At 33.9% G+C, this 19,128-nt stretch overlaps 1 non-coding gene across 1 annotated transcript; it reads left to right on the top strand.

Annotated features, from left to right (window-relative positions):
• The first annotated feature begins 18,304 nt into the window (after window positions 1–18,304).
• On the top strand, window positions 18,305–18,445 carry LOC142875736 (U4 spliceosomal RNA). Its single transcript, XR_012923032.1, has one exon. It is a non-coding gene; the product is annotated as a U4 spliceosomal RNA (small nuclear RNA).
• The last annotated feature ends 683 nt before the right edge of the window (window positions 18,446–19,128 follow it).

Here is a 19,128-nt window from a genome sequence, read left to right on the forward strand (position 1 = left end):
TAATTACTTTGGGGTTGTGGAGAAAGGGAGTTGGGCTGAAAAATTCCAGTATGTAATTTTAGATGTGATCTCCCTGGCATAGACTAGGCAACACTGATTGCTCTGAAATGAGGCTGAGATCCATCGCTCAAGGGCTGGCCATTGTGTGTGTAGCATATTTTGTTTATCCATTCATCTGTCAATTGACACTTAGGTTGCTTCCATATTTTAGCTATTGTGAATAAGTCTAGTGGGAACATAGATGTACAAACATCTCTTTAAGATCCTAGTGTCAATTATTTTGGATACATACCCAGAAATGAAATTACTGGATTATATGGTGACATGGTTTGGACGTTTGATTCCACCAATCTCATGTTGAAATTCTGTTGTTGGGTAGAATGTTCTGTAAGATTTAATTGATTTATTGTGTTGTCCATGTCCTCTACATTCTTATTTATATTCTGTCTGATTATTTTATATTGAAGAAAAATGGCATTGAAGTGTTAAATTATTATTGTAGACTGTGTATTTCTTCCTTCAATTGTGTCAATTTTTGCTTTTTTGGTGATCTTTAGGTGGATTTACATATTTAATTGCTATATTTTCTCACTGTATTGAGTCTTATGTTTATTTAAAATGTCATCCTTCATCTCCTGTAAATTTTTCTGCCTTAGAGTTTATTTTACCTGATATTAGTACAGCCATCCATACTTTCTTTTAATTACCATTTTCATGGTATATTCTTCTCCATAATTTTAATTTCAAACTATTTGTGTTTTTGGATCTAAAATGAGTCTAATCTAGAAAACTTTTAGTTGGATCATGTATTTTTGTCCATTCTGGCAATCTCTGCTTTTTGATTATACAGTTTAATTCATTTACATTAAGAGAAGTTACTGATAAAGAAAAACTTGCTTTTGTTATTTTTCTATTTGTTTTGTATATGCCTTAGAGATTTTTTGTCCATCATTTCCTACATTACTGTCTTATCTGTGTTTATTTGATTTTCTTGTGATACAAAATTTCTTTTTTTTTGTATATTCTTTAGCTATTTTTTTTGTTTACCATGGAAATTACATTTAACATCCTAAAGTTATCACACTCTTATTTAAATTTGTACCAACTTATCTTCAATAACATGCAAAAATTCTGCTGCTTTAACAGCTCCACCCATACCCCTTGAAGTTGTTGACAACACAAAATTACATCTTTATGCAATGTGTATTCAGAAACATGAACTAATATCTTAAGTGTATTTGTCTCTTACATTATGTGGAAAACAAAAGGCAAAATTATGAACCAATGGTGCAACAATACTAGTTTTTTAGACATAAATTTTTAAACTATTAGTCCCTTCAATCACTCAGCAAAAAAATGAAATTACACACCATTATTACAATAATATTAAATTTTACAATTGCCCGTGTATTTACTTTTACTCAGGTATTTTTTTTTTTATATGACTTTGCATTATTGTCTAGTGTACTTTCATTTCAACATACAGTACTCTCTTGAGCATTTCTTGCAGGACAGGTCTAATGGCAACAGTATCATTCAGCTTTTGTTTAAGTAGGAGTGTTTTAATTTCTCCCTCTTTTTTGAAAAAAAGTTTTTCCAGACATTAAATTCTTGGTTGACTGTTTTTTTGGGTTTTTTTCTCTTTATTTTAGCACTTTGAATATATTAGCACTCCAAAATTTCTAAGTTTCTGATGAGGAATATGCTTATAACCTTATTGAGGGTAATGAATTTCTTCTCTCTCTCTGCTTTCAAGATTCCCTCTTTTTCTTTGAATTTTGAAAATTTGATTGTTTCTCAGTGTAGGTCTTTTTGAGATCATTCTACTTGGAATTAATTGAGTTTCTTAGATGTTTATATTCATGTTTCTCATTAAATTGGGGGAAATTTGTGCCATTATTTTTTCAAATATTCTCTCTACACGTATTGCTCTCTGATGGTATCCTATAGGTCCTTTAGGTTTTTTTCACTTTAATTCAGTCTTCTTTCTTCTCCTCAAGCTTGATCATTTTTATTGTTTTATCTTTAAGGTCTCTGATTCTTTCTCTGTCTTCTAAAATATGCCTTTAAATCCCTCTAGTGAATTTTTTTTTCAGTTATTGTATTTCTCAGCTCCAGAAAAAAAACTATAGTTTATTTTTCAGTTTTTTACTTCTTTAGTGATATTCGCACTTTGTCCATGCATCATTTTTTTAACTTTCTCTATGTTTTCCTTTAGTTATTTGTGTATCTTCAAAAGAGTTGTTTCAGTCTTACGCTAGTAGATCTGACGGCAGGTTTTTGGTTTTTTTGTTTTGTTTTGTTTTTTTTAAGGGACAGTTTCTGTTCTTTCTTTCTTTCTTTTTTTTTTTGAATGTGCTATATTTTCATGTTTGTTTGTATGCCTTATGATTTTTTTTGTTTAAAACTGGGCATTTATGTCTAATTATGCAGTAACTCTGGAAACAAGGTATTTTTCTTCTCCAGGGTTTGTTGTTTTCTGTTTTTGCTTTTATTTGTTTTTGTTTTGATTGTTGTAAGTTGTGTCTGTGTCAAGGATTGGATTAAAGTATAAACTCAAGGCCTTTTCAAGTCTTGTCTTAGTCTACAACTTCCCCTGAGTATGCGTGGTAACTTTCTAATTTCACAGATATATGAAGTTGCTTTTGAATGTTCTAGAGTTCAGTGTCTTGTTCCCAAAAGGGGAAAGAGAAAAAAAATAAATATACTCTGGTCATAATGTATATTCACTTTGTGAAAATTTATTAAGCTGTACATTTATGGTTTGTTCACATTTTTACATGCATGTTTTACTTCAATGAAAACATTTGTTGTAAAAGATAACAAACCACATCAACAAGAAGGAGTTGTTATATCTAAAATATTCACTTGTTGAAAAAAGCAATTATAACTATACAGAAAATTAACATATGGACAGAAAACAGAAAAATGTAAAACATGATATGATCCTCATCTCTTTTGAAAGGTTAGCATTTTCAGAGAAATGCTGAGATGCAACCTAACTGTTAGAAGAAAAAGATATACCAGTAAAAACCACAGATCTACATAGTATGTTTTTTTTCTTTTTGGCAGGAAAGGGTTTAATTAAAAGATTACTTAGTATAGTATAAGCTTCCCTTTAAAATATGGCTTGAATGCTAGAATTGGATTTATTTTATTAAACTTTATTCTGAGACTTTATGAAATTTAATAATCGCACAGAGAGACAGTACATTGAAACCTGTGGTTACAAAAACCTCAAAACCTTAGCAGCCATGTTGTCATCCTGTGATGAAATCCACTGGATTTCAAAGCTCTAAGAACAAAGGAATACCAGAAACAGATGGATAGGAACACAGTCATTCTGGTTAATACAGATCACATTTAGATAAATGTAACCAGGTTTTTTGGTCATGAATTATAACCTTCCATTCAGTTATGCCAGAATCTGTGTGTACAGTGAATAGGCTACAAAGAGTTGAGGATTAAAAGGAAGGAGATCTTAGATTATGGACACTGAACATCACAGTAACTTCAAGTAGTGAATTGGAATTCAAATTGATTCTGCCTACAGTAGGTCCAGTTCTCTTCAATTGGACATAACTCCTTGAGCAAGCTTGGGAGCAAATACTATCTTCTTGTATTTTGCCCAAAAGGCTAAGAGTTACTGTTGGAAAACAAAAGTTTTATGAAATAAGGATTCATAAAAGTGTAAATTGAATAAACATTATGAAGAGGTGTCCTTCAAAGCTTAGTAAAATTGAACGTATTACCCTATGGCACAACAATCCCATCCCATCCACAGGGCTATTCTTTAGAGAAACCTACTTTCTTGTGAAATTCAAGACACATATAAAAAGGTGCATAGCAGGATTTAGTTAATAGCAAAAAATTGGGGGAAAATCCAAATTTCTATCATTCAAGAATGTATAAATGGAATATGTTTTTTCTATATATTAAAATTTTACAGAGCAGTGAAAAGAAAGGTATTAGAATCTCTTAAAGCAAGCTGCAGAAGTATAAATAAAAATGATACTGTATACAATACTGTATATTTTTTAGGGATCTGTATATAAATAATGAATATGAGATACACATGAATGATAATATAAAGTTAAGTATAGTAGTTACCTCTTTAAAAGGTTGAAAATAATTAAAAAATAGAATCATACTCTATTCATTTGTCTATATGTCCATGTCTTCATTTATTCAATAAATACAGTTTTGTGGGTTTTTTTGGTATGCCATCATCTAAGGGCTAAGTTACCAACAAAAGAAGAATACAATATATAATCATGTGTTGTTTAATGACAGGCATATAGTCTGAGAAATGCTTTATTAGCCAATTTCATTCTTGTGTGAACATTGTAGAGTGTACTTGCATAAACCTAGATGGCTTAGTCCATTATACACCTGGACTATATTGCTCCTAGGCTACAAATGATACAGAATATAAGTATAGTAAATACTGTAGGCAGTTGTAACATAATGGTAAATACATGTGTATCTAAACATATCTAAACATAGAAAAGGTACAGTAAAAATTCAATATTATAACCTTATAGGATCACTGTTGCATTTGTGGTTCGTAGTTGGCTGAAACAGCATTATGTAGTGCATTACTGTTGTCCTTGTCCTCAAACAAGTTGTAGTCTAATTGGAAGATACACAGGAGAATTTAGATTATAGTTTAAGCATTTAATATGCTTAAAGAAAACTGTCTGAAATGAAGCTACAACTTGATGCAAAAGCATACACAAAGACTGACTTCCAAGACATGCTATGGATGGGAAAGATAATGTGTAAGAGGCAAAACCAACTCTGCAAGCACAGGATATAAATCTTCTTATTGGGTTATTCATTTTTCTCTCCAAGATGCAGTGAAATCCATTGACTTGATAAATGTTTCAATGCAAGCCTAATCATTTCAAGCGCTTCTTATAACAGCATGAAATTCTGCACAAAGAGTACTTTTAATCCTGTGGAGTGTGCCTTTTATTTTTTTTTTAATGTAAGCTGTCCTCATGAAGTCAGATCAATGACAGGTGTAATATAAATTAGTCACATTTTATTTGGAAAGCACCATGTTTTCCACAAAGTCCTTTATATAAGAACATAGTGCAACAGGCTAGAGCAGATTTTCTCCCATGAGAGAGAACATGGGATGTGTTATAGAAGACATCTGTTGTCATTTCGACAACATTTGTGTGATACAGTGTGGGAGATGTTAAAAGACAGGCGAGGCTAGATCACCTGAAAGGAACTTCAACGCTGAGATTCCCTCGTTTCAGCTTTCAGAAGTGAGAACTCTGTGTGTGTGTGTGTGTGTGTGTGTGTGTGTGTGTGTGTGTGTGTGTGTGTGTGTGTGTGTATCTTTAAGAATCTACTGTGGTGGAGTGTCAACTACTGGTGTCTACAATTCCTTGTTTAAGTTATCACTATTAATATTAGTTTAGTTACTTCTTGAATGATTTTGAAAATAATAAGATGAAGGAATTTGAGGGAATTATTTCATCTATTTCTGTCCTAAAATTATCTCTTTTGAAATTCAAAGGGAATTATCTAGGTCTTATATTTCAGAAATCAGTTTTCTTAAAAAACTGAGGTCTTTTTACCTGAATTGTTCATAATCTTTATACCATTAAGCTCAAGTCTTTATACTTATTTCATTTCTCTAGAATGAGAAGCTATTTAGTTTTGACTAGTTTTATACATCTTATTTTCAACATCTTCATAAATAAGACAGTGAGGCTACTATTGAATCCATATTCCAGATGAGGAAACTAACACAGAGAATGATTAATTTGCCTAAAGTATCATGAGGACTAGTTACAACTCTGGGGAGGTTGCGTCCTACTTCATGTTCTTCTCTGATACCTAAACCTAAAATGTAGGAAAATTTTATACAAACACACCTGCACACTGCACACACACACACACACACACACACACACACACACACACCTTAAAGGGTAGGTAGAGGGAAAAAGGCTGTGTGCTAATTATTAAATCTGGAGTTTTTTTCCTCCTAAAATAAGGAAAGGATGGATAGGTAAGGAATATCTCATAATGAGGATTTATAAATCCTGTTGCATCTTGGGCAATATTATATCACAACACCATAATTTTAAAACAAATGAAGAATCCAAGAAATTTTAGAAAATATATATATACTTCAAGAGTCCTCAATGTGAATCCTGAGATCACTGCATCTGACAGCCTCTATAAATTGCCATGACTCAGAAAGAAAGGATTCTATAGTCAAATAAGTCTGAAATAGACTGGGAGAATTAAAGTTAAGTGAGTTTCTTTGCTGTCATGTCTCAAAGCTTTTAATGTATTAATAAATAAGCTGAATTTCTAAGAAGGGACACAAAATGCAGAATTTTCCAAATATTTGATAACAGAACCCTATTTTTTTATGATATATCTTACAAAAGCCATTTTGAGAAGCATTGCTCTCATCCAACCTTATTGTTTTATCAAAAGGGAGATTAAGACGTAGGGAGGTTGAATGATTAATCAAAGATAGATGGCTTGATAAAGAAATTAAACCAGAGACATGGAGAAAGATAATTGAATATCCTTTTGCCCAAAAAAGGGTAAATACCATGAGATAATGTTTTATAGCTTACATAATGCTAATGAAACAAATATATGCTCTAGGAAACTAAACAGGGAATTATATATATATATATATATATGTGTATATATATATATAATTATATATAATTATACTAATTATTTATATAACTTATATTACACTTCCAAAGACATCCATCATCATTAAACAGTATACAGAAGATACACAATTTTATTTTGGCAGCAGTGATACTACTCATACATTAAATACTTATTAGACATCTGGAATACCAACAGGAGCTTAATGGCACTAACATTACCGGCACATATACAGATGTTCTGATAATATGCTGGAATGTGTTAATATATGCTTCCCAGGCCCACAGATGTTCAAGGAAGACAGTATTTTCCAGATGATTTAGACTAACATTCTCATTTTGAGTAAACTGAGACCCAACTCAGTCAAATAGTAAAGGCATAGACGTGCATTTTGGCAGATACTGCCCAGCATTCTGTGTTCCCACAACACAGCGATTCAGTCCTGTATAAGCATATATAGTTATGCCAACTCTGGAGATGGCTCAGAGAGTACCCCATTCCATTCTTATTTTAACATCCATTTGGGTTTATAGGACAGAGAACAATTATGAAATAAGATGACTTGCCATCTCTGAGTGAACAATTCTCCTGTTCAGGTAAAACAAATTAAAGACATGGTTTCTTCTCTGAGAAGGATGGGACGTAGGGATAGCTGCTTGCTTCATGCAGAATTATTTAGAAATACCTGCTTTATTTAGAAATGTACGCCCTCCTCAGTAGCACTTCTTTCTTGCCTATAAACATTGTCTGTGCTACAAAGCATCAGTAAAAGCAGTGAATGCAAGACATACAATATCTCTCTGACAAAAAAAATAAAAATAAAAATCTTTAACTGCACTTGAAAGACATAATGGAAATAAGGTACAGTTTGTTAACAGTGTTTTATTGCTGTTTGTTATTTGCCTCCAGGTAGGCGCAATAACATTACAAATGCTTTGGCATCTCACTCACTCCCTTCAGCAGTGGGCATTTACTCTTTCCCCATATGCTGATCACGGGATGTTGGGATTCCCCACTCTGGAGTTCAAGAAATTCCCACCCTCTAATAGAAATGTCCAATATCTGTGTATCTAACTCCAAATTCTCTTATTCGTGAGATTCTTTTGGGGGGTTGGTGTTCCTGTCTTGTCCCAGTGTTGAATAGGCTTCACCCACTGGCTTCTGACCACCTGCCTGACTCTAAAAACATGCAGTAATTTTAGAATTGGACTGACAGCCTGTGAATATGGGCCTGAGTTTCCCTTGAGTACCTGCTCTTGATTGGTCAATGCTTCTGTTCCTGATGTACTGACCCTCAGGCCTTGACCCGTTCTACCTAAAAGACCAAAGACCGAGATGAGCCTGCACATACCTCTTTATTTTAATCTCCATTCTTAGTTACCCGCTAATCTGGCATTTACGGCCCATTGAAGACCTCTTGGGTTTGGACTTTTGTTTAGAGACTTGCAGTGTCTGCTGGATAACTCCAGGCCACTTTGATTCTTTGTCTTATCAGATGTGATTGGCCCTATTCTATTATGGCCAGGAATTTTGATGGAAAATTCTATCCAGAAATTGTGGGTAGTTTCAGCTGCTTTAGGTCATTATTATAGAACATAGGTACCTGAATGTCAAAGATGTTTTCACTGAGGTTACTTGATTTTGACAACATATTCCTGAGAACTAATCCTATTAAATGAACATTATAAAGATGAGATTTTTTTAATTTTAATTTTTATCTCCTAAAAAATGAAAGTAACATTTGATGAACCTCTGATGTAAGATCAGTATGAGGGCTGTGACTACAGCAAGAATATGTGGGCTATTTAGGAACTCGGATCCAATTTTTCTCAGCATCCTGCTATTATTGAGGTTTTTCATCCCCATAGATTAGTAAATAGTTTATTGGAATCCAAATCCATCTGGATCGTGTCTGAATTTCTTACTCCATGCTAACGAAACAAAACAAAATGATGTAATTTCATGGTTTAGAACTTCTAGTAATATTAGCGTAGATTTACTTTTTCTTTGTTATTAACTAGATCAGTGAAAAACAGGATCTGTGCCTATTACTTTGACTTTCATTTAAAATACAAAAGAAAGCTGAATATTATGGCTCAGCTGTCTGGGCCAGGCAGAGGACTCTTGAGTTTCAGGTTCCTAATAGAAGGCTTTGATTTGTTCCTTAGACCTAAAAACGTACCAAGAAAGTATAGCTGAATATGTTTGCCTGCTTAAATCTTATCCCAACTTAGGCGGAAAGGGTGTCATCATAAAACAAATATGTAAAAACAAGTAGATAAAAAGAGTGTGAATAAATACTAATACATAAATAGATGTAATAAAAACTGGGGCAACAGTGGAAGAAGTAAAAGAAAAACCCACAAATTTTTAAGTGTTTTTATTTTAATTTTAAAGACAAAATTAAGACTATAAAGCTGTTTAGAGGTGGAATGTATGATATATTTCCTGATACAACATCCTAGGATCTGAGGTTTAGTTGAGGTGGCTTAGTTTCCCAATCACCATCTATAATATATCATTGACCTATTGAAGGGTAGAGGGAGGTAAATTTTTGAGGAAATACTTGTAAGATGTTTGTAATATAGTACCCATCAAGGAATGCCAACCCACATTAAAGTCATTATGGATTGGACTTTGTCCCCTAAAATTCTTATGTTGTTATCTTCATCCCCAGAAATTCAGAATGTTGCCCTTATTTGTAAATAGGGTTGTTGTAGATATAATCAGTTAAGATGAGGTCATACTGGAGTAGGATGGATGGCCCCTTGTCCAATATGACTGATTTCTTTGTATAAAGGTAAATTTGGGCATGGACATCCACATAGGGATATGTCATGTGAAGATGAAGGGTTGATACTTCAAGCAACCTACCAGAAACTGGAGGAGAGGCATGGAACAGATTCTTCCTCACTGCCCTTGGAAGGAGCCCGTTCTACCAATTGTTCTAGGATTTTTTCTGTCCTCCAGAACTGTAAGATAATACAATTTTGGTGTTTAAATCACCACGTTTGTGGTACTTTGTTACAACAACCCTAGAAAACTAATACCAAAAGGAATGGAATGTGTCAAGAATTATTGAAAGCTACTTGGTTCCTTTACAAAGTAGATTGTTGTATGCATAAGAAAGATATTTGGGACTGAAAGCTCCTCAGAAGTGGAAAGCCCTAAATATATTCATAGCTGTTTTCAGGATTTAGGTTTTGCTTCAGAGAAAATCTCAGAGTTTTATTTCAATTGAAAGCCTTTACCTGATCTGTGATGCATTAAGATTCCAGCAGGTAGAACTCATTGAGGAAAATTGCTTTTTGCAAAGATGTATGATACATTCATTCATATGTCTGTGGTATTTAGAGGAGATTATCCATGGGATTGTATCATTAGTTTAAAAGCTGCTGCAATTGTTTTTTGTGTCAGTATAATTTTATACTATAAGAGCGTTACTTGGAAAAACATGTTTGAGAATGTGACTAACTCATTCCATTTTGTTAAAAATGTGATTCAAAGATCACATTTTTATTTGTGACCTGCTTAAAATATGGGAATTGAAAACAGAACAACCCTTCTTCTATTGTTTTCAAAGTCTGGAATTTCTTCTCAAAGCCTCTGTTAGATACTGCTGTACAGTTAAAGGGAAATGTCAGCCTCAGCTACGCTTGGCTCATACGTGCTGAGGAAGAAAGGGCTTTAAGCACCTTTCCCGTTAGCTGCTTCTGAAGGTCTGGTTATGGCAGTTGAGTCTCTGAGTTTCATATGCATCTTAAGCTATTTCTCTAAATTCCATATGGAACTCCATTCATCCCTCTAAGTTGCTTAAGAAATCTTTTCTTCATGCTACTACACAAGAATGAGTTTATGGTTATGAGAGTTTTCATTAATTAACCAAAAAAGTATTAAATATATAAATATATCTAGGTCCCTACCTATTTATTAATATCTATATATATCTATGCATCATCTATCATAAATTGTAAATGTCTAATAGAGTCATTATGAAAATTCCAAACCAAAAGGACAATATAACATAGGAAAAAATTAGAAACTGACACTCGCTCATCATAATCAGGGGAAATGGCATGTTTTGCTTCTGATAGACATTATTTTATCAATTTTTTATTGTGGTAATATAACATAAAATTTACCATCCTAACCATTTTACGTGTACAGTTCAGTATTATTAAATACATTTATAATGTGCAGCTATAGCCATCATTGACCTCCATAACTCTTTTTGCCTTGTAAAACTGAAACTTTCTACCCATTAGACAATAACTTGTCATCTCCCCTTCTCCCAGACTCTGCAAATCTCTATGCTACTTCCTGTCGCTATGATTTTTTTTTTTTTTTTTTTTGAGACAAGGGTCTCACTCTGTTGCCTGGCTAGAGTGCCGTGGTGTCAGCCTAGCTCACAGCAACCTCAGACTCCTGGGCTCAAGAGATCCCCCTGTCTCAGCCTCCTGGGTAGCTGGGACTACAGGCATGCACCACCGTGTCCAGCTAATTTTTTCTATTTTTAGTGTTTGGCTAATTTCTTTCTATTTATAGTAGAAACAGGGTCTTGCTGTTTCTCAAGTTGGTCTCAAACTCCTGAGCTCAAGCAATCCTCCCACTTCAGCCTCCCAGAGTGCTAGGATTACAGGCGTGAGCCACCGCACCTGGCCATGTCGCTATGATTTTGAGAACTCTAAATATCTAGTATAAGTGGAAGCATACAGTATTTGTCTTTTTGTGATTGGCTTATTTTACTTAGCATAATGTCCTCGAGTTTCATCAAAGTTGTAGTATATATCAGAATTAACTTATTTTATAAGGCTGAATTATATTTCATGGTATGTATACTATATATACACACATACATATATGTACGTTATACGTATATTCACACACCACATTTTGCTTATCCATTCATCTGTTAATAGAGATGGGTTGCTTCCAAATTTTAGCTATTGTGAATAATGCAGGTATGAACATGAGTGTACAAAATTTCTTTGAAACCCTGCTTTCAGTTTCTTTGTGTATATATACCCAGCAGTGAAATTGTTGGTTCATGTGGCAATTTTATTTTTTATTTTTTTTAGGAACTGTCATGATGTTTTCTGCAGTGGCTGTGCAATTTTACCTTCCCACCACTAGTGCACAAGGCTCTAATTTCTCTATATCTTTTCCAACACTTGTTATTTTCTGTTTTTGTTTTTTTGTTTTGTTTTGTTTTGTTTTGTTTTTTGTTTGGAGGGGGTGGGGGTTGAAGGGATAGTAGCATAATAGCCATTCTGATGGGTGTGAAAAGTACCATCTCATTAAAATTTTTGCTTATGTTTTCACTTAGGTGAGACTCATTTTTTTCTCTCCATGAATTAGTCCAATGATATATTAACTATTTTGAGGATTGAATGAGATGGCATGTGTAAAGTTCCTAGCTTGGTGTAACAAGTGGCAGGGACTCAATAGGTCAGTCATTCCCTTGTCCTTCCTTCTTTTTCCTACTTTCCTTTACCATGCTCAGTCATAGTGAGCACACTTCCAGTATGCACAAACTATTAAAGTATATTAATGGACTTGTCGATTAAGGTACATATTACTTACTGTAGCTCCCTACTTGTGTGCTGGCACATGCAGATGAACATACTTCATATATATGCAATAAATTGTGATTAATATGTTCAGTGTGTACACTGCCTTAGTGTGCAATGAGCCATGAGTAAGAGGCATGAGGTGAGCATTAAAGCAAGCTGAAATCAAAGAAAATTCATGGGCCATGAAATAATTCTCCCTTTGGAGAATGTGAAGTGGTCTGAGCAGTTAAACAGTGATAGAGCATTTAGAAAGACAAAGCAATAGTGTAAAAAGTAAGGATAATTGTATGGAGAACATAAATGTTTTAAAATTATAATATTAGTTAAAAGTTCTAAGTCATTTATAAAAGTGAAAGACCCTTTCCTACCTCTGAATACAACCAGTATCTCTGGGAAATAAAATCTAAAACACTTAGGTAAAGTATATTAGTCTGTTTAGGCTACTATAATAAAATACTGTAGACTCAGTTTATAAACAGACATTTATTTCTCATAGTTCTGGAGGTGGGAAAGTCTAAGATCAAGGCACCAGCAATTCGGTGTCTGATGAAGTTCCATTTTTCGTAGACAGTGCCTTCTCACATGGTGGAAGGGTCAAGGCAGCTCTCTGTGGCCTCTTTTATTATATAAAGGCACGGATCCCATTAATAATTGCTCTCCCTAATGACCTAATCACCTTATAGAAGGCCCCACTCCTAGAAACATCACCTTGGGGAGCTAGAATTTCAGCAAACAAATTTTGAGGGGACATAAATATTCAGACATAGCATAAGGTCTCTGAAAGGTGACAAAAAATAAACAAGTTGATGATAAGGGAGTTAAAGCTTGGAGAAGTGACTTACATAAGGGACAATCCCATTTTTTGGTTTTAGTTTTCATTTTGTTTTTCCTTCTCTCTGAAGTTATTGTGCCAATTACAGTTTCTAGCAGCTGTAGAGGAGCAGAGGCAGGAGTTTGAAGGGGAAATCTCAAAGGAAAAAGAAATCTCAATTCTGTGTATGAACCCACATACCTAACCCCTGACTCAAGCATGCATAAGACATACACAAACCAACTGAGGAAAGGCATACTGAATTTAGAACCACTGGCATTGAGAGTGTCAACCTACTAAACCAGGCATGTGCAGAACAGACTCAATCCAGAAAATGTGGCAAAAGCATTGAGAACTGAACTAAGATTTAAACAATTCTCATATATATAAAGCAAATACCTGAACTATGCCTGCACAGCACATGCCCAAACCAACATAGTAAAGTCTCTGAGAACTGAATTGAGATTGTATGACACTCAAATAAGGTGAAACAGAACTTGTTGTCTGAACCTATATCAATTATCTGGTAAAACATTATTATTCAGCAAATGGTTATAAAAACAATTTTAAAACTACAGAAAGAAACTTGCATAATGTCTACAGTGTAATACAAAATTAGTCAACAAAGAACAAGAGAACTGTGACATGGTCCCAAAATAAAGGACAAAAACAAAGGCCATTCCTGAGATGATGCAAATGATGGAATTATGAGTCAAAGGTTTTAGGGCAGCTATTCTAACCATATTCCATCAGCTAAAGGAAGATATGCAAAATGCATGAAATGATAGGACATCTCATTAGAAATATCAAAATAAGACCAAAGTGTTAATTTTATAAATACAATTTTAAAAAATTGACTAGATGGGGTCCATAGAATAATGAAAATAGCAAAAGAAAAGAATAAACAATGAACTTAAAGATCAATTAGTACAAACTACCCAAGCTGAAGAACAGACAAAAAAAGGTAAAAAAAAAAAAAAAAAGAACTGACAAAAAGCCTCAGGGACCCATACAGAATAAAGCAACACATTTTATATAGTGGAATAACAATTTGAATGACTACTTTAAAAAAAATAATAATGTGAATCAACATGAGTAAAGGGCTGAAAAGAGAGGGAAAAAAACCAAACATTGTAAATCAAGAAGTCTATATACAATAAATTTTTTTTCAAAAATAAAGGTAAAATACATACATTTTAGAGAACTAATAAAAATTATTATTATACCTATGGATTTGCTATGTAATAATTTCTATAAACTGAAGAAAAGTGATACCCAAAGTATATTTGAATTTTCTGAAATGAAGCAATAGTATCTGAAATGGTAATATCTGAGAATGCCAAAACTTTTCCCCCCTTCAATTTCTTTAATACTATCACAACTATTTAAGCAAATGTTATAATATTATCTCCAATTTAGGTGCTATGAAATAATATTAGGTATAAGTAAATTATAATTTGTATTGTAATTAAAATATTTAAAAATATAAAGTCAACAGATATGTTCAAATGGTATATTCAAATATTCAAAAACATACAAAAGATGGTAAAGAAGATAATAGAAAAACAACAAAAAAGGAGGGACAATCAGAAAACAATTAATAAAATGGTAGACCTAAATATAACCATATCAGTAATCAAATGATTAATATTCTACAACATTCCAATTAGAAGACAAAGACTGCCAGGGTTACAAAGAACATATCCAACCTTTTGCTATCTAAAAGCAAGACAGATAATATAAAGCACAAATAATTTGAAAATAAATAGTGCAAAAGCAATGTACCACGCAAACAATAAGTATGAGACAGGTGGAGTAGCTTTATTAACATTAGATATATTGGACTTCAAGACAAAAATGTTACTAGAGATCTAGAGAAATATTTCACCATGATTAAGCACACCATTCATCTGAAAGCTATAACCACTTGTGTAGGTGCTTAATAGAGAGCTGCAACATGCATGAAGAAAAATATAGGAAAAGAGAGAGAGAGAGAGAGAGAGAGGGGAAATATTTTCCCATAGTTAGAGATTGTAACACATCTCACTCAGCAAATGTTAGAAACATCAGATAAAAATCAATGGAAACATAGACGATCTGAAAAATGCTATTAACCACCTTGATCTAATTTTCATTTAAGAAACAGTACTTCCAACTTTAGTGTACACATCTTTTTTAAGTGCAAAAGATGCTTTGATCCAAATAGACCATTTCCTAGGCAATAAAAGGACAGTCAATATATTAAAAGGGTGGAAATCATACTAAGTTACTGTGAATGACCATAACAAAATTAAATTAGAAATTAATAGCAGTAATACATCTAGGAAAACCATATGTATATAATAATTAAACAATACATTTTTAAGTAGTTAAGAGGCCAATAAGAAATCCTAACTGACATTAGAAATCATTTAGAAACGGGAGGGAAAACATCCAGTTATTATGAGAATAGTTCTGACTATTCAGACTCCCTGAATGATCCTGGGAGCACTCACTGAAAACACAAGTCTTCTAGAAATATGAAAAAATATTGGGCGATTTTTCAGATCTTCTCCAATTGTTGATGATTGAATCAGTGTGTTCTGAATGCTGAGGGTCAGAGATGTTTGGATTCGACAATGAACTGGAGAAACAACCTCAGTTCTATCCAAGCTTTGCTATACTGCCTTTAAAATGAGCTCATATATGATGCTGTGATGGAAATGGGAGTAGACACATGTGTGGTTCAGGTGACTTGGTTTAATTCAAGGAAAACAGCTCTGCGTTAAAGAAATTAACAATAACAAAATAATTGATAGTATTTTTGAGCATGTACATGTATTGTTTATCTCATATGAAGGAACACTCTTGGTTTTGTAGTTATGAATAATCTCATTTTATGTATGAGGAATTTCAAATTAAGAGAAGAGAAGTATCATGGCCAAGCTCACAGAGTAAGTAGGTAAATGAAGATTTAAATGCAGGGAGTTTTATTCAACATTCTGGTAACTACCCATTGTACTGGTGAGGCCTTTACCCTAATGCAGGTAAGGAATGAAGACGTCATTTGAAGAAAGAAAATGTAACGGGGAAAAAATGGCAAAGGCGAACCTAAAAAGCCGCTAAGTGCCTCAGCTTTCCTGCCAGAATTTAAAAGAGTATCTGCCAAGGGATAAATAAGACACGCAAGTGACACTTGATGGCAGAATCCTCTGAAAAGTTCTTATGTCCTAGAATTAACCAACATTTCCTGGCAGAAGGCCACACGTTCCCTTCCTCCAAAACAACAGTCGCTCTCTTAGAAGAACAAGAAAATATAACGTATTTGCATTTATAACTTGCATTCTGAAAGAAGGGAAATCAGCAAGTTATATTTTTAAAATTCATTCATTTAAAATTTCCATCTCTGAGGGAAGAGACACAGTATTTCTCAACATTTTTTACATTGATACATATTAACATGTATAGTGCCTTATTTTATTCACTGTATAGGTATTGAGCTCCTGCCACAATGGAATACAGGAAAATTAAAATGGCCAGAGAGGCAAAATGTATGGCATTTTCCTGCCCACCCCCTGAAACATGCTTTGAAATGGCATCCAGTCAGTGCAGTGTCATCCATGGCATTTGGGGATTATATATTGTATAATACATTGATACATTCTTTAGCTGAAATGAGTTGAACTAGCAGAGTCAGTAAAAGTTAAATGTATCTTTCAAACAATGTGAAGAAACTGATGTGTATGAAAGAATGTGAGATTCACATCATCAGAGGATACACAAACTCAAAGGAGCATAAAGGGTCAGGAGGATTTGGAAAAGGTCTATTTCCTGTCTCCCCTTTCCCTGCTACCTATTGTAAACACAAATGAATCCCTTCAAGGTACACTTGCTAAAGGTTACTGCACCTAAAGACAGTGGGATGCTTTGTCTAGGTTACAGAGTAGAACCGAAGACCCTAGGATTCTGCATCTGTCAGCAGCCCAAAGAGTTATGAGCTCAAAGAATCCATGGTGGTCAATTAGGTCTTTGTCCCTATCAACAACTCTTGCTCTTAAATATTTCTTTATAAACATCCTGGCGATCTGTGTATTTTTCCTGCATGTCAATCCCTGTGGATTCACTAAGATGAGGAGAGGGAAGTAGCACATGAGATTTAGGAAAGAAGCTACAGCTGGCCAGTGCTAGAAAGGAAAAAAAAAAGGCTGCATTTCCTATAGAGAGCAGGTGATGTAAAAGGTAGAAGAAAAGCTGGTGAGACCCAAGTGAGGGCAAGGAGGGATGTGGAGAAACTGCACACGGGTAAAATCAGCTTGAACAAGCACAGGGAGATTTTGAAACGTGTATTGAAGTTATAATATACATAAGGAAGAGGGTGCATATCATAAATTTACAACGCAGGGGATGTTAGAAACTGAACATGTACTTACAACAAATACTGAGCTAAAAAATTTAATGGTATCAGTTCCCTCAGAAGTCCACATCTTGCTTCATAACAGTTTTTATCCCACCAAGAATAACTATTACCCTGATATTTAACAGCATAGACTGGTTTTGCCTGCTATTTTCTTCATCTGTCAATATTGCATTTATGAGTTTCAATCATGTTGTTACGTATTGTAAATCATCAATTTGTATTGCTGTATATAGCACTTTGGCAAATGTACTACAGAATATTTATTCACTCTGTTGCTGATGAGAATTTGGGTAATTTCTTTTCCATAGATATAAAAAATCATGCTTTTATAAACACTCTACTACAGATATTTTGGTGAACATATGTGTAAACCACTGTGGATAAACCTAAGAGTTGAATGTCTGGTTCATTCACTATGAATATGTTGGATATATCATCTATATTAGATACTTCCAAATGACAAAATGACTGCACTAATTTGTACCCCTAATAGTAGTGTAAGAGAATTCTGGGTGCTCCACAGCATTGCTGGCCTGTTGATTTTCATCTTTTGTATTTTAGCAATTCTTATGAGTATGCAGTAGAATTCCTTATAATTTTTATTTGCATTTTCCTGATGACTTAAAAAGCTGTGAATTTTCTCATATTTATGTTGGGCACATGGATGTCTTCTTTTATGAAGTGTTTATTCACAGTATTTTTTTCATTTTTCTATTAGATTGCCTTTTTTATAATATCCTTTTGAAGTATAGCTATTGTTTATAGATTTAGAATATATGCATTTTAAGACATCATCTTTCAAACTATGCATTGTCATTTCACCCTCTACTAATGCTTTTTAATAAACAAATTTTTTTTTATTTTAGCTTTGCGCAGTGGCAGTATTGTAGTCAATGAGGTATATCTAAGGTGCGATTATTGCTAATTGAAAACTTTTCCCAATACCCCGCCATGACGACTTGCAATATAGTCAGCATTGGCAATTTTTGACGGTCCCTACGGGGACTGAATTAAAAAAAATATTTTATCACTGTATAATTTATATTATTTTATGTAGGGCTTAATGTTTTTGTGGCCTTTTAAAATTTTTTTTATTTTAGCATATTATGTGGGTACAAGTGTTTAGGTTACATATTTTGCCCAGGCCCCCGCTCCCCCCTCGAGTAAGAGCTTCAAGAGTGTCCATCCCCCAAATGTCACATCTTACTCATTGTTGTGGTTATACATACCCGTCCCTTCCTCCCCGCTCCCACCCTCCTGACACCTGATAAATGTTACTCCTAAATGTCCACTTAGGTGTTGATCCGTTAATACCAATTTGCTGGTGAGTACATGTGGTGCTGGTTTTTCCATTCTTGAGATACTTCACTTAGTAGAATGGGTTCATCTAGGAATATACAAGAGGCGCTATATCACTATTGTTTCTTAAAGCTGAATAGTATTCCTTGGTATACATATACCACATTTTATTAATCCACTCATGAATTGATGGGCACTTGGGTTGTTTCTACAGCTTTGCAATTGTGAATTGTGCTGCTATACACATTTGAGTGCAGGTATCTTTTTCATAAAGTGACTTTTGATCTTTTGGGTAGATGCCCAGTAGTGGAATTGCTGGATCAAATGGTAGATCTACTTGTATTGCTTTGAGATATCTCCATATTGCTTTCCACAGAGGTTGAACTAGT

Source organism: Microcebus murinus, chromosome 14, assembly GCF_040939455.1.
Source record: "Microcebus murinus isolate Inina chromosome 14, M.murinus_Inina_mat1.0, whole genome shotgun sequence".
NCBI lineage: Eukaryota > Metazoa > Chordata > Mammalia > Primates > Cheirogaleidae > Microcebus > Microcebus murinus.